Raw genomic sequence first — 15,238 nt, 5'->3', positions numbered from 1 at the left:
TGTGTAGTCCCCACGCTTCTCACAGTTAGGTCCTGCTGCCACGCCATTGTTGTCATCACATGACAATAGCCACACAAGGAGAACAATCTCACAGGAAAACTAGCTCAATCCAGGTGTCCCTGCTTCCCAAAGTTGCAAAAGTGGCAATGGAACAATATGGAGGAAGAGGTCCGGGTTCTAAAAGAGAGGACAGAAGAGGAAGAAGCTTTTAACAAACGATGAAGGATGTGTGTATATTTAACCATTAATGGACAAAGATGTGGCGTGAATACGACCTTTAATAGACAAAGACAACAGTTTTCCCTCCATCTGCAGTCCCGCATCAGGGAATAATCATTAATTTGAAACATCAGGGACACACAGCTGATTGGTGGCTTTTTCCCCGACGTGGGTCAACGACCTTGACTGTTTGTCAGTCCCTTCCTGCCAAAGCTCCGTTGCCTCAACACATGACATCAGTGGGAGTATAGAACAACCCGAGCAGCACAAACCCACCTGGTCCTATCAAGGGAGCGAACGACGTGATACTTCCTTGTGGTTATGATGCAAGATTGGCGGTTTATTCATGTTGTATTACAGTGTAACAACAGATGAGGAAATTCAATCAATTGTTATCTAAAATTTATAATCATTGTGCTTACTGGAAAAAAAATAAGGTATTGGATGATGTCGCATATCAGGAGAACACAAAAACACTGCACAAATTGAAAAAAGAACACCTACGGGAGCGTGAGTATTTTAAACATTTTAGGTAAAAACTGCACAATGTTTTTATTTATTTTAATTCTTAAGAGGTATATGGATGAGAAATTTTTGATTCTATTTTTATAATTTCACCACCAAGTGTATATTTTGGTTGCATGTCAGACAATGGAAAAGTGACACAAGGGTAACGGTGTGTATTTCTACATCTTCCTACTCCTTTTCAAATTTGATTACCCCCACGTTTAATTGCAATAAACTCATTCGTCTTTTCACTCCCCAGATTGCTGCGTGCTTTGTTCAGTTTTCATGCTGCGGCATTGATCAGTTTTCATTTCATCCGTTTGCATGTGAGGTCTTGTCCACAGTGGATCAACTCACAGCAACAGCACGCAAAAACACAAAGTTTCACGGATGAACGCTGGTAAAAGTATACACGTTGTACGCGTATTTATTTTGATTGACAAAACATTGTGTAAGCCCTCAAAGACCCATGCCACCCACCCACACAAACACACACACACACACACACACACACACACACACACACACACACACACACACACACACACACACACACACACACACACCTCCCAGTCTTTCATGAAGTCAAACATTCGTGAGTTGCAACACGTTTGTAACCGGCAGGTCTCGGATTTTGCTGACTTTGCAGGGGAAAAAAAACAACCTTCTCCACTCCCCGAACTCGAGACAAGAAAGAAAGGACTCGCTACCCAGGAACCTGCAGTACCACAGAGAAATATAGGGAACCTCAGAGGAGAACAGGCGGACTCTATAGGGGAGGTCAGGGGTGGGTGAATGTAGAATGATGGGCAGCTCATCAAACATCTTCGCCATCTTCGCCCGTGGGAACATTGACGGGTTTGTGCCCAGATGTGTGGGACGGAGACAGAACGACTCAGTGTTCGCGTCCGTTCTCCTACATAAATCCGCGGTACTTGCAGGCAGCTTCTTTGGCGTCATTGACATGATCTGTGATTCTTGCTCACACTGATAAAGAGCCCTTTTGGAAACACTGGATTTAGTAGGTTTTGTGTGTGTGTGTGTGTGTGTGTGTGTGTGTGTGTGTGTGTGTGTGTGTGTGTGTGTGTGTGCGCGCGCGTGCGTGTGAGTTCACACCCGATTGGGCCAAATCTTTTGAAAAACAAAAAGAGAAAGAGAAGGAAGTGTTAACATGTATCTTAAATTTATCAGGGAAAAGAATGCAGTGATAAAGCGGCACAGTTTAAACAGGACCACATGTCGGTGAGGCCCGCCGTCACAAGGCCGTTTCACAATCCGCCTTCTCTGTATCGGGCGTGGAGGCAATGTGGAGGCTCTCTGTGTTTTAAGAGCCTTCTCTCCTCTGTGTCTGACTGACTCAGCGCCAGTATTCATACTTTAGTGAAACGGAACATCCAGATAGAGACTGCAGTGAGACATGGGAGGACATTTGCTGATAAACTCTGAACCCTGACAATGACAGCATTCAGACTTCCTCGCCAGAGATGAGCTTCTCTCATTCAACACCCAGCCGGTTGTCATGGTTTCTGATCAGGAGTGCTTTTAGCGGCGATAAAATTATGCGTCATGTCGAAATGTATGGCATGTAAAGTGAAGCTGGAATGTTTAATGAGTGGGCTCTAACACACAGTTCAGCCTATGTTGAATTTAGGGCAATTATGAAGTTGAAAAGTTGATTTTGTGTCAGTTAGCAGCTGTGGACTGCAGCCTTTATGTTATCAGGTCATGTCAATGTCCATAATCTGTAGATTCCATTTGGGAATGCTTGTGGGGAATTCCTTCAAATTTGGCTCATAGGTCCACTGGGATTTAAGGATGAACTGAAAACACTTTGGTGGCCAAGGGTCAAAGGTTAAGGCTTCTATCACCTCAGATGTGTGATAGCCGTCCTATTCTCGTTGATGCAATATTTTTGGAACATCTAGCGGAATTTCTTCACATTTACCATGGACATCCACTGGGAATTAAGGATGAACGATAAACATTTTGTTGGTCAAAAGGCGACTGTCACTTCACGTGCCTGGAAATAACTGTCAGTCTCTTAGTACAGCAATATCTGTGAAACACCTTTGGGAAAGTGCTCCTGATTTGCCCAAAGCTGTTAGCTGCTACTTTCCCTTTACATAAGTGCAGCCTCTCCAGAATGCCCTGAGGCAGTTTCTCAAAATTTGCAGCAAACATCCACTGGGACTCAAGGATGAACTAAAAGAATTTGATGGTCAAAGGTGATGTCTTGGCAACGCCTTGAGGGAATTTGTCAGAGGTGCCACAAATGTCAACTGGGAATGACGGATGAACTGGAAGAATTTTGCTTGTCGAAGTCCCGATGAACTCAAACAAAGACATGATCTCAGGAATGGCGTGTGGAAATGTCTTCAAGTATACAAAAAACATCCGCTGGGACTCACCGTTGACTTCGAGCAATGTTACGTCACACATCGCATAGGCTTTGAACTGCGATGTGGTATTTCTAGATTTTGCTGGTCGTTGTTCTGGAACCATCTGACCTGGGAAACATATTCATTTCCACGAGTACACGACAAATCGATGTATATTTTACAGTATTATTTGACACAAATACACTCTATTTTGAAGTGAAATCAACAAATAAAAACCCGGCTCATCTTGTACTTCTCCACCTCTTCTGAAACGAGTACAAATAACACATTTTAACAAACTATCAGCAGAGGAGTTAGTGAGATATGAATTGGAGTGGAAAACAAAAGGTCATCGGTATCATCATGAATCAATTGGAAGTTTACATGTGCGATGTATAAATAGACTGGAAGAAAGTGGGAGAGAGGAGGAGTGATAGAGAAAGCATTTGAAAGTGAGAGAAAGTGTGGAGATAAGTGAGGGCCACTGGAGTCTGCCTGCTCCGGGGTCAAAAAGGTCAACGCTCATGTAGTAACGTGGAACGTCATGAACTGTTGCGTGGGAACGCTGGGAAAAAGAACAGGGGGATATTTTCAGGTCTGTTTGGGATAATTGAAGTGCGTCCTTCAGCTGGAGTGAATGTCACTGGAGCTTTGGTCATGCAGCGGGGGTTAAGAAGTGGAGGGTAAGAGAAAGAGGGGATATGGTCCTCGAGCAAATCTGGTTCCCATTAGACCGGAGGCCTCGGATCGGTTTGTTTGTACAGGCAGAACGTCCCAAAGGAGAATAGAGGCAGCTTGATCTTGCTCCTCCCAACTTGGCCACTATAGAGGGAATATCAGCTGCAGTGCTTCACTCTCACCCCTCCTGTCCCTTTACTGCATCCCTCCTTCCCACCCACCCTTCTGGAACAAAGTCCAAACGGGTCTTCTAAACTGTTTACGGATGTTCAGTGTTTATAAGCTATTCATGAGAGCTGTGTCAAGGGTTCCCGTCAGAGCTCTTAGCCAGACTGTCCCAGAAACCCAGCCCTGTATGATCGATATGTCATTCGTATGCAAGCCTAACCTTGTGGATTAATCAGCTCGCCTGTGTCTAACGGGCATGCAAAGACAGGTCTATCATCCCCATGGGTTGGGCGACAGCGCTGTAGTCACATGCTCCTTTCAGGCATAATCGCAGAGGCCAATCAATAAAAAGCTTTTCCACTGGTCCTGTAAAACAATGCTTACGTAACACGCTTTTTCCATTAGTGTCTTTTGTCATGGATCATTTTCCTGACATAAATTTTGCTGCTCTTTCCTCCAGCTCTCTGCCGTTGCAGAGGGGTTTTGTTCAAGTTTTTTTTTTTTCCCCTCTATATTTGTTAACGGGCTCACTGCAAAAACACCATAACACTCAGACTTGACTGGCACCGCTGCTGTGGATTGTGGGCAATAAACCCCTAACGACCCCATGACCACAAGCCAAAACAGTAACAGGTAAATACGGCAGGGAGACTGATTGAAGCAGCATGACATTTGACGCCACCGTGGTGTGACAGACAAGGCTGTAAAGATCTAAACACCCAGTGAGTGACTCAGAGTGAAACAGAGACCTGCTGAGATTGTGGTAAAATGGTGAGGAAGTTCTCATCTGCCAGTCTACGCTGCAGTAAAACAGTCAAAGCCGGGGGAGGTCGGCTGGGGGGTTGGTTTTAGGGGGTCAGGAAAAGGGAAGGGGATGATGTTTCTCTCTCTGCAGGGAGTGGCTGGGGAGAAGAATTGTGATTTATAGAAGCCAGAACTTCGCTGTAACTTTTCCTGGAATTCATAGCTCTGTGTGTGTGTGTGTGTGGGGGGGGGGGGGGGGTGGTCTAGGAAGAGGTTAGGAGGCAAGAGAGGTCATAGACCAGGATCAGAACAATATTTCACTTAGGCCTCTAAATCAATTCACCTCCAGCAGCAAAAGAAACGAATGAACACTCGTTTTTTTTCTTTTTTTTCCTTTTGCAGGGTTCCCTGATTTATGAGGCCCGTCTGAGTCCCAGGTGGTTGCAGGGCTGTTCCTCCAAGCCAGAGTCCTGCAGTTCAGCCTTGCTATTGGAACTTGTTGAAGTCAGAGGCACAAATGTGACTTTAACATTGATGAAGCCACACAGTTAGTACGAGGGATGCAGCATGGGTGGAACAGGAAATCCCCCATTTTTACGTCCACGAGATAAATATTCAGCATCACAAATGCAAAAAACACACAGTGCAATGGCATTTTAAAGGATTCCGATGTATCGGAAGTAACAAAGTACAGATATGTCATTTGAATTCAATACGACTCCACTGATACACAAGAGCAATTCAAATAACAATGACGGACAACATGAAAAATATACGTACAAATTCACCGTGTTGGCTGTGTTGGAGTTCCATGAATAGTACAAGTAGTCATTAAAAAAAGTATTATTAGTATATTAATATTAAAAGTCAGTAGCTAGTATAATAGTTCATGATATTCATGATACGTTTGCAAAAGAGTGCAGATGTGTTTAGGTGCCTGAAATGGGCACAGCGTTGTTTTGCAACTCTCTACATTTTCTGTTTTAGTTTTAACGCATTTGAGCAGAACTTGAGATCTTTTACCTGTAACACATGCGCCCTCCCAAAACCAAGCCTGATGTCGACCAAAATGAACGGAGCGGTAACACACTGACAGCGCACAACATTCGTTTACCTCAAACCCCAAAAGTGTAAGGCTGAATCAGACCTGAGGTGTCGGTTGTCATTTTTTCATTTTCCTTATTTACAAGGACAGTCAACGGTTCTGCGGACGGCGTTCAACCGCAGCTCTTGGCCGAGTTGTTTTGAAACTCATAAAAAATCCCCCTGAAAAAGAGATTTTCAAGATGAAAAACATAAAGTAGCAACGACAAATGTGGTGACGCGATTCCCAGAACCAGCAGCAGATACAGAGATAAGAATCCCGGACTTTGTGCTCCAAAAAAAGTCATCACTGTCCTCCCAAGAGCAACTTTTCTAATTCTTACTTTTACTTGAGTCAACAAATTGAATCAAATGGCTTTTTTTTTCTTTTTTTTTTTCATAAGTATCTGTACATCTACTCCAGAAACTAAAGTACTGTGTACTGTTGCCACCACTGTTTCTCGTGTACTGCGTTACTAAAAGAGTGTGTGCAACAATCTGACGTCCGGATCTGGAACACAAACGTATTAAAGGCTGCGACCCTGTTGCTGCTTCATCGTAATGAGGAATGTCTACGCCTGCGTGGTGAGGTTTCAGCCGGCCAGAGGAGATTGTGTGTGAACTGTTAATTAAAGCCAGATTACTTCCTCGTTATCCACCAGCGGTAATCGCCACTCTTATGGAGCATTCTCTGCGGCGGCTGCGTGGTTGCCAAATTCTGAATTCGAGGGTTGAACGTTTGAACACGGACACCGAGTTAACGCTCCAACTTTTTGCTCTCCCCCCCCCCCTTTCCTTCCTTCTTCTTCTCTTAATTCCAAAACAGCCCATCAAAGAAGTCTGATTAGCTAATGATGCAGCCGCCTCTTTGTTCCAGCGGACAGACTTTACTGGTATGACTAATAAATCCTCAAGCAAGACCATCCCAGCTGGCAAGCGGCAGCATGAGCTAACAGTCATCAACATGTGGAAAACCTCACACACTCACACACTCACACACACACACACGCGCAGATGTGTGTATCCAAGGCTGACGGGCCCATTGACGTCGAGACTACGTGAAATTGATTTGGTGAGAAATCTACTGGAGGCGCTTTAGTCACCGTGACTCTTTGTAGACTTCAGCGGGGAAAAGCGAGGGATGGACGTTGTTAGCAAAGAGTTTGGATTCTCCACTGGCGTGTGAGGGATGAGCTGTCCGTCTGTGGAGGCTGAGGATAATTAGCCCCCGCAGTCCTGTTTAGATTGTGTTTCTACAACAGTTCTTCTTCTTCATTTTTTTTTAGGAGAAAGAAATAGCAGGGAAAATTATTTCCCCTTCTTTTTTGGGGGGGGGGGTAACTTTCCTATCAGTATTCCTCTTAAGCAGAAATGAAATTGCGACATGCCTCTTCTCTTGTTGTCACGGCAACAACACTGCAAAACCTGCGCGTCCACATCAGCTTCGTGTCACAACATCATTGACGGATATTTGATGAGGATTCATTTATATTTTACGTCTGGAGGGGGGGGGGGTTAAAAATATTCATTAATATCGTCAGGCTTTACGTTTCATCTTAAAGTGTCTGTGAGCAATTAAAAGCGGCCACTTATGACATCTGCTGTTACGTAACAGTTGGTTCTGAGGTCTCTGTTGATAAATACAATCCTTTTTTGAAGCTAAATGGGCCTCATTCATCAAGGAGGAAAAAAATCTGATGTTCATGTGCCCTCGCGACCCTGAGACAGGATAATGATGGATGGATGGCTGGAGGATGGATGGTCTTGCGTGTCATTTTGTTCTTACATACTCGGGCTTTTTTTTTTTTAGCCCTCACTTTTGTCTTACAGACAGGAAGCAAAGCCTGTTCTCTTTCCTCCTGACATCTATTGTGTTCCTCTTGTAACTGACTTGACTTGTGTCTAGAAGATTTAATTGAGGGCTAAAAAAAGGAAAGTAAAGAAAAGTTCTACAGTTTTAAGAGCAAATTTGTATGTCAGAACATTTCATGAATGAGGCCCAATGTTTGTACGACATGTGAAATCTAATATTAGTTGCTGCTTCGTCCAAATTTCAAGTGAGTCATGATGTTTTTCTTGAACAGAACGGCGCAGTGACCGAGGCTCGACACGTGAAAATGAGTGTTCGTAACTGGTGGCGAGTTTTTAATTTAGTCTTCATCTTAGCCCTGTTTCAAATGTCCTGGTTAGTGCTCTCACTTAATCAAATCATCCTGTTTTAAGTCACTTTTTTTAGCAGGTTGAAAGTTCAGTTTGAGTCGACGGGAACTGACTTGTGTGTGTTTTGGACAGCTGATTCTGGTTCAGTTTTAGTCTTTTAACTGATTTGTTTTCGTCTCGTTTTAGCCGTTTGATTTTTTGTCTCATTTCAATTGTCGTATTCTGAGAAAGGGCAGTAGACAAACATATTCTGTTCGGTTCTTTTGTCCAGGAACTCAACGCCACATTTCATATGAATATGAGTGAAACAAAAGGAGATTAAACTTGTTTTTATTTCCTTTCGCTACTCAACAGTTTGGAGGTTTTATTCGATCCATGTGACAGATGTAGAAAGTCACCTCGTGTCTGTCAAATACCCATTACAACAGCGACGCTACACAGGCACACAGCGAAGCCTTGTCGCTTCTCTTCACACAGAGGTCAAAGGTCAAAAAAAAGGAAATGAGTCCTTGCGCCGACAGGAAGGAGGAAACTTGTTTAAAATATAATTTAATGGGTAGAAATCCTCAGCGCTAAACAATAAATAAACCAGTTTCCCGCAAACAAACAATACATCCTTACATGCCACTGCGTCTAATAACTTGAGCTAAAGTCAAACAGAGGTGAGCTGTTTGAGATTTGTGGGACGGGATTTCTGTCAGGACGACTTTGGCGGGGCGAGGTTTCATCGACTGGAGGTGATCCAGCTGCAGCCAATAATAAACACCGGGGAGGGAAGTGAGATGGTGATGGGAAGAATGTGTGCAGTGTGCTGATCAAAGCATCACTTCCCGGGTGGCGTGTTGGGCTTGACCGCAGGGGGAGGCGATGGTCTGCAGTCAATAAATCTGGTGGGTTTCTCCGCGGTTCACTAAATGACTTTGCTTTGTTTTCAGAAGGATTTAAATCATTAACCTTCTCAATAGACCTGCAGGTAGGAAAAGCTGCTCATAAAGCCTCCGATAATAAAGAGGTACTGGGTGAACTGTTTTCTATGACCGGTGGAAATTTTAACGTTGTCATTGTGACAGAAAAAGGAGTAAACAGCCATAATACGTCTTGGCTCCTTTTTGTGTTTGTGTGCTTCAGGCTTCACCAGAGGAGTGTGTGCTTTAGACCTCTGCTCACACACTTTGTCTGTTTATTGTAAGTTTCACACAACATGTGGCGTCTGTGAATGTTCATCTTTTTTCTTTTTCTTTTTTTTTTTTAAACCGAGGAGTCCTGATCATTAGAAAGGACGGTTTAAAAAAAACAAAACAAAAAAACACCACCAGGATTAAAGTGATGGCCTGACCCTGATCCTCCTTATCTGATGACCCCAACATTGACCCCAGCAGCCAAGTGCCAGTTTCCCTTTGGGAAACAGGGGAGTTCTGCTCGGGAGAGGAACGTGCACCTTTGACGCAAGTGTTAGCAAAAACACTCTTTTGTAAAACCGCTTTTACAAACAAATAGTGAACGCTCTGCCTCAAGCAAAATACACAGAGATCACCTCATTGAGTCTTGGCTCTCTTTCTGAAAAAGTCTAACTCGCAGCTTACATGCGAGCTTCTCCAGGCAAGATTCCATTAGGTGCATGGTTGACCTGGTAACTGAAAGTTTATTTTACCCTTTATTGACCAACTTCACTTCCCTTCCTCTGCCTACACACATCCGTCCCTTTTTCTATTTCCTTTTTACTCTACTTTTTCTTTATATGTCGGTTTTTCATGATCGCACGACCCCACAGGTCTGGTTTTTTCATTTGCGTGGAGCGATTGCTGTGCAACATCTGTGCTCTAAATCCTCTCCTACCTCCTCAAGCACGTAACGCTTTTGAAACTGCATCACATCAGCAACGCTGAGGTCAGAGAGCGAGAGCAGAAGTTGTATAGCTCCCACAGATGTGACAAGATGGAAAACAGCAGACCATCTCAAGATAGAACTGTAAAAGCCACGTGACGCTCCATAAAAGCACAACTGCAAACTGACAAAGCACAAGTGACGCTTTGCATTATATGTCAGACCCTGGTGTTGTTGTTCATTTCTTCAGACACACACAAAAGCACACACACATACACACACACACACACACACACACACTCACACTCACACTCACATACTCACACACAAACCCTACAAGTAACCTTTTGAACTTACTTTCTGGTCAGTGAATTAGAAGAAATGTCAGAGTTGGGTTTCTTTGCATAGAAAGAGGAAATACTGATGGGCGCCACATGGTTTTAGATCAAAACTACAGAGTTTTGTTGTTGTTGTTGTTGTTGTTGTTGCTGCTGTTGTTGTTGTTGTTTTGTTAAGCTGCACCCGTTCTGACGCATCAGAAGGTCTGATGACAGCCGTCCGACTTGGGGCTGCCGAACCATGAGCTGAACCCTTTTGTAGTATTTTGTCACCCCCTCTTTCAACCACTAAATGCACCGCTGACAGCAGTTGCATCATTTCTTCTCTGACTGCCGCTGCAAATCCAGGACGTCCTTATGACGAGACTCTCACAATGGACGTGTGGATTTGAATTTGTTTTTCTAAGGGTACTTCAGCAAGGCTCTATAAACACGGCCTAATCTGCAGGAAGCCGCAAAAGTCATGGACCACCCCCCCCCCCCCCCCAAAACCACGTGGGAGCCTTGTTTTACTATCTACTAACACACTTCGCCTTAGTGGACCAGAACACAATAAACACATCAGACACCCAATACTGCTTAAGCACCGGCACACGTACGGGTGCAGAAGTGGACCTGCTTTTCAGATCTGGCTGTAAAAATAATGTAACACAACTACAGATCCTCAGTACAGATACCAGAACTCTTCATTCTTGAATATAATCAGTATTCATGCCATTATTTATGTTTAAGGCTGTTTCATCAAGGCTTTGGTAAGGCACATACCACTTCTTATTGGATGATGGCAATAAAAAAACACGAAAATGCCTTGAGTTTTAATCCACGACAAAGCAATTTATCACAACACAATCTTTTTTTTTTTTTTTTATAAAAGTGCAACTATAGAGAAATACCGTTGCAGTGGAGGAGAACAGTTTTCAGGTTTTTGTAATTTACTAAGTATGTATTTCCTCAGAAATTAATTACTTTTAATGCACTTTTAAGAAATACATACCTTTGAATCTGCTATATTTCTGTACTGTTTTTTTTTGATGTATTCATTTATTTCTACTTATTAAATGCAACTGGCCACAAGTTTTTTTTTTTTTGCTCCTGAGATGAGAAGCAAACGCTGGATTCATTACCTATTCAGTTACAGCTCTATGTTTTTCACAGCCGCGTCTCCAGACCTTGCAGAGCACCGTGGTTCTACAAGGAAGTCAGACTTTACAGTCGGTGGTTTCAGGGAGCCGCACCGTTTTGTGAGTGGCTGTGAAAGCGATAAAGCGGTGCACTGACACGACACATAAAATTCACCCGTGAATTCACAAGAACTTCTCATGAAGGAAATATCCGAGTACATCAGTTCAAGAAAAAAATGAACCAAGGCCACCTCCACTTGTAGCTCCGTAAATTGTGTATAGGAGAATCTATACCTTGAGTATAATGAAGTACTGGGGTTGTGTCCACTGCTGCCACTCTGTAAAGTAACTGCTTGATCGATATCCCACTTCTGTGACCTGAACCTGAGTCAAAGTTTAAGGTTTGAAGTTGTTTAAAAAAAAAAAAACACCATAGAGACAAAGAGTTTGTAAAAAAATAAATAAATAAATGAAATTTAAAAAAATTACAAAACTCAGTTTAGTTGCAGACACCTTGGATGAAATTCAGGAGATAGAAGGGAAGCGATCACTAACACATTCTCTCAATCCTGCATGACACGAAAGGCCAGTGTGTGTGCGCGCACATGTGTACGTGTATGTGTGTGTGTGTGTGTCCGTGTGTGTGGGTGGGTGTGTGTGTGTGGGTAGATGAAGTGACATGAATCTGGACAGCAATTATGCGTGTGCACCACAAAACGGATCAAATGTAACACGAATTCTTCTGTGCAGGAAAAAAAAAAAAAAGCAGACTGTAGATAGACGACAGATAAGCGGTAAGATAAGCCTGCAGGAGAGTGAATGCTGGGCGGACAGATTTCTTCCAAACCTGTGAAGAGCGCAGGCATGTGACACAGCCAGCACTTAAGCCCACTGTTTGGGGTGCAGACAGAGATAAGCCATCCTGACTCCAGGCGCAACTTGTGCTTTTCAGTGTTGAGAGGGGAAACCAAACCTCCGCCGCCACAAGCGCTGTCACTACCAATTAAGCACACGCACGCTGCTTGAGATAATTCATTTTAATGATTTTAATAAAGCGGGATTTCTGAACCACACATGAATTTCCAAAGTGCTTGTTTTTTATGCAAATACGGCACATCTCTTGAGCCCCGGTTGCGATCTCGTCTCCGCTGCACTAAAATTACACGTCTAACTTTGGTCACAGCATCTGCACGGAAAAGAGAAAGGTTTCCGCAGAGAATTTTGACGTCTGGGGATTTTTCCTTGTTCAGTCTGAAGAGGAAGTGATGGGAACTCTTCCCTTCACAATACATTTTCTGTATATTCTATCCTAGATCAAACAGTTTGTTATCTTCAGATGTGTTTTGTCTGAGGGGATTACAGCACACAAAAAGAATACACCAGTGACTCACTGCGTATGACTGAAGAGCAGAGGGGGGATGGGGTTGGGGCCAATGACAGCTATGTCTCTGTTTACCTTAATGTGCAATAGAAAAGTGAATAAACAAGGCGTAAACCTCCACCTCAGACGACACAGGGCCTGAGAATGACTTGCAAGTGTTATCTTGTGTCTAAAAGTAGGAACTTAGCTGCTCTTCTAAAACTGCTTTGACCTCTTTGAGTCTGGAGCTCTTCGAAAGAGCAACAGCAGCGATGAAAAACAAGGGGAAGTCATTGTTCATTTGACAAGCTTCCTACAATGCTGCTGTGTCGGCTTTGAACCTGCTTACTGTCACTTCTGTAAGTTCAACCCTAGTTCAGGTAACCACAGCACGTTCCTTGTAGATCAATGGTTCTTAAATTATTCGAGAGAAAAGTTCAACGCGTTGCTTTCATGTTGATTTCACGCAAACGACCACCGTTCGTATGGGAAACTGGTTCATTTGCATGTTTTATCTGGTTTGTAGCAGTGACACTGCAGATGCAGACGTCTGCACACGAACAAATCACTTGTTGCTTTCCAAACGCAGTTATAAACCAAAATTTTTAACTTTCCATACACGTGCAGGTGCATGTAAAACACCATGCATCACCCTTAGAAGTCATGACAGCCATTGTGAGCATCCACGAAGCTTGGTGTTGTAACTTCTCAACAAGTGAATGCTACACGGGCGTAAGATAGGATAAGTGAACGGCTGGCAGTGGAGGCGTCAGGGAGAGTTTTGGAGTGAAGTTAATTGACCACCCAGACCATTTTTATCACAAAATACAGTACGTCTAGCCTCTGCTAGCTTCCATGTTTTTCCCATTTTAAAATCTTCTTCCTTCACCGCTCTTCAGCTTGTTGTCTATGTGAATACTTGTTTAAAAAGCAAGTTTATCTCCGGCTTCACCTGGGAAACGTTAGCGACGCTACTCAGTGATTATAAAAACCCCATATAGGAACAAAATAATCAAACGTGTTCTTGGGGAAACAATGACAAGCCTACAAAGTTTGGTTTGTCTGTTCTGACCTAGCGTTAAAACATGCGACACTTAAAGGGCTAATAAAAGCACCTCCACTCTGACATGTGATTATAGAGAAAACAGAATTAAGAATATTAAATGTCCCTCCGGTCAGTAAATCCCTTTAAATCCTCCACACTGGTCCTTTGAACCGACTGATGGTGGCCAAGAATGATCCGGCTCATAATAACTCCCACTGACATGGCAAACTGTCACCTTTTTAAACTTGTAATTACAATACAAACAAGATTTAATGTACTAATTTGTGAGTTTAGCGAGGGGATTTTTCTGTCAGTCTCTCTGCAACAGCTAAGCTGACCAGCATCCTTTTCACTGTAGGGAGAGGGAATATTCCCACCATGTTGAACCGTGTCCGCGTTGTTCCGGTCGAGCCTTTACGCACCTTTGAAATGAAACCTGAGGATTGTCCGTGGAGACTGAAAGCTCTGAGCCTGACTTGTGAAACAATACCATCGTGGGTTTATTCTGAGGTACTTTTTTGAGGTACACATGAAGTAATCTTCCTCGGAGGGGAGGTGAGGGAGGGGGCGACCATAGGAGGTTGCTAATAACAGCTGCCAGATGTGCAGAGTCCCCTGAGCCCGTGCACATTCTCACAGACAATGGAATGCTTGTGAGGAGCCCCAACAGGAAGTGAGGTCAGGGCTCTTGACCCCTCCCCTAAACTTAGTGAGAGACACAGCAGTGGGGCAGTTTTAGCGGTGCAGCTCCTCAAAGTGTCCCATCATAAAGAGAGTCCGTAAAGGCCGTCTGCTCCCCGTCCTGCTGCACCGCACCACCAACCTGACAGCGTGTGAAAATAAAACATCAGAGGGGCACCGTTAACGTCCTCGTGCACGTTAAAAATAAAGCTCTGTCTTCTATAAAGTTCCTCCTTCCTTCTCCAAGGCAGCTACTTTCCACATACCAGCTGCTGCGGGGGCGGCAGGGTTGAGTGTGGCGAGCGAGCGAGAGAGAGAGAGAGAGAGAGAGAGAGAGAGAGAGAGAGAGAGAGAGAGAGAGAGAGGGGGGATTGCGCAATCTCGAACCTTTCTCCCTCAGTTAACCATCAGCGAACACGACATGAGTCAAAGTTTTTAAAATTCCTCAGTGAAGACCAGACACACCAAGACCCATTGGGGAACTGCTGCCTGCCCTGACCATTGATTTCGCTCCCACAGGTGGACAGCAAGGATGAGTGGCGAGGAACTTCCCCTGAGTAATTACTCTGATGTCATTCAGCCAAGTAAGAAATGAATAACTCTCCCGTGTGAGTGGAAAACACATGCAGCGTCGCGCCGACCCGCGCTCAGAACGAAAGGTGAACGGCACAGAACAGTTAGTCATTTCCAACCCAGCAAATATCAAAACCTGTGCTAGGAAACCAATGCATAACCGAGGAGGACCAAGCTAGAGAAAAGATGGTGCACCTCCACACCTCTGCCACTGCCATTTTGCTGGTGTGTGAATAAAGTGAGGGATAACCCTAACCCTAACACCACACACACACACACACACACACACACACACACACACGAAGATCACATGACTTCCTTTCAGTTGCTGAGGCAGAGTTTAAGATGTCTGCCCTGGT

At 43.9% G+C, this 15,238-nt stretch overlaps 1 long non-coding RNA gene across 1 annotated transcript; it reads left to right on the top strand.

Annotated features, from left to right (window-relative positions):
• The first annotated feature begins 356 nt into the window (after positions 1 to 356).
• LOC147244824 (uncharacterized) lies at positions 357 to 1,041 on the top strand. The gene is made up of 3 exons (XR_015109955.1): positions 357 to 729; positions 845 to 895; positions 986 to 1,041. It is a non-coding gene; the product is annotated as an uncharacterized LOC147244824 (long non-coding RNA).
• The last annotated feature ends 14,197 nt before the right edge of the window (positions 1,042 to 15,238 follow it).

This window comes from Aulostomus chinensis, chromosome 18 (genome assembly GCF_037954235.1).
Source record: "Aulostomus chinensis isolate RoL2024-O1b breed Wild chromosome 18, RoL_Achi_v1.0, whole genome shotgun sequence".
Lineage (NCBI taxonomy): Eukaryota > Metazoa > Chordata > Actinopteri > Syngnathiformes > Aulostomidae > Aulostomus > Aulostomus chinensis.
Note: the sequence above shows the minus strand (reverse complement) of the source record. Positions and strands in the feature narration are given on the sequence as shown.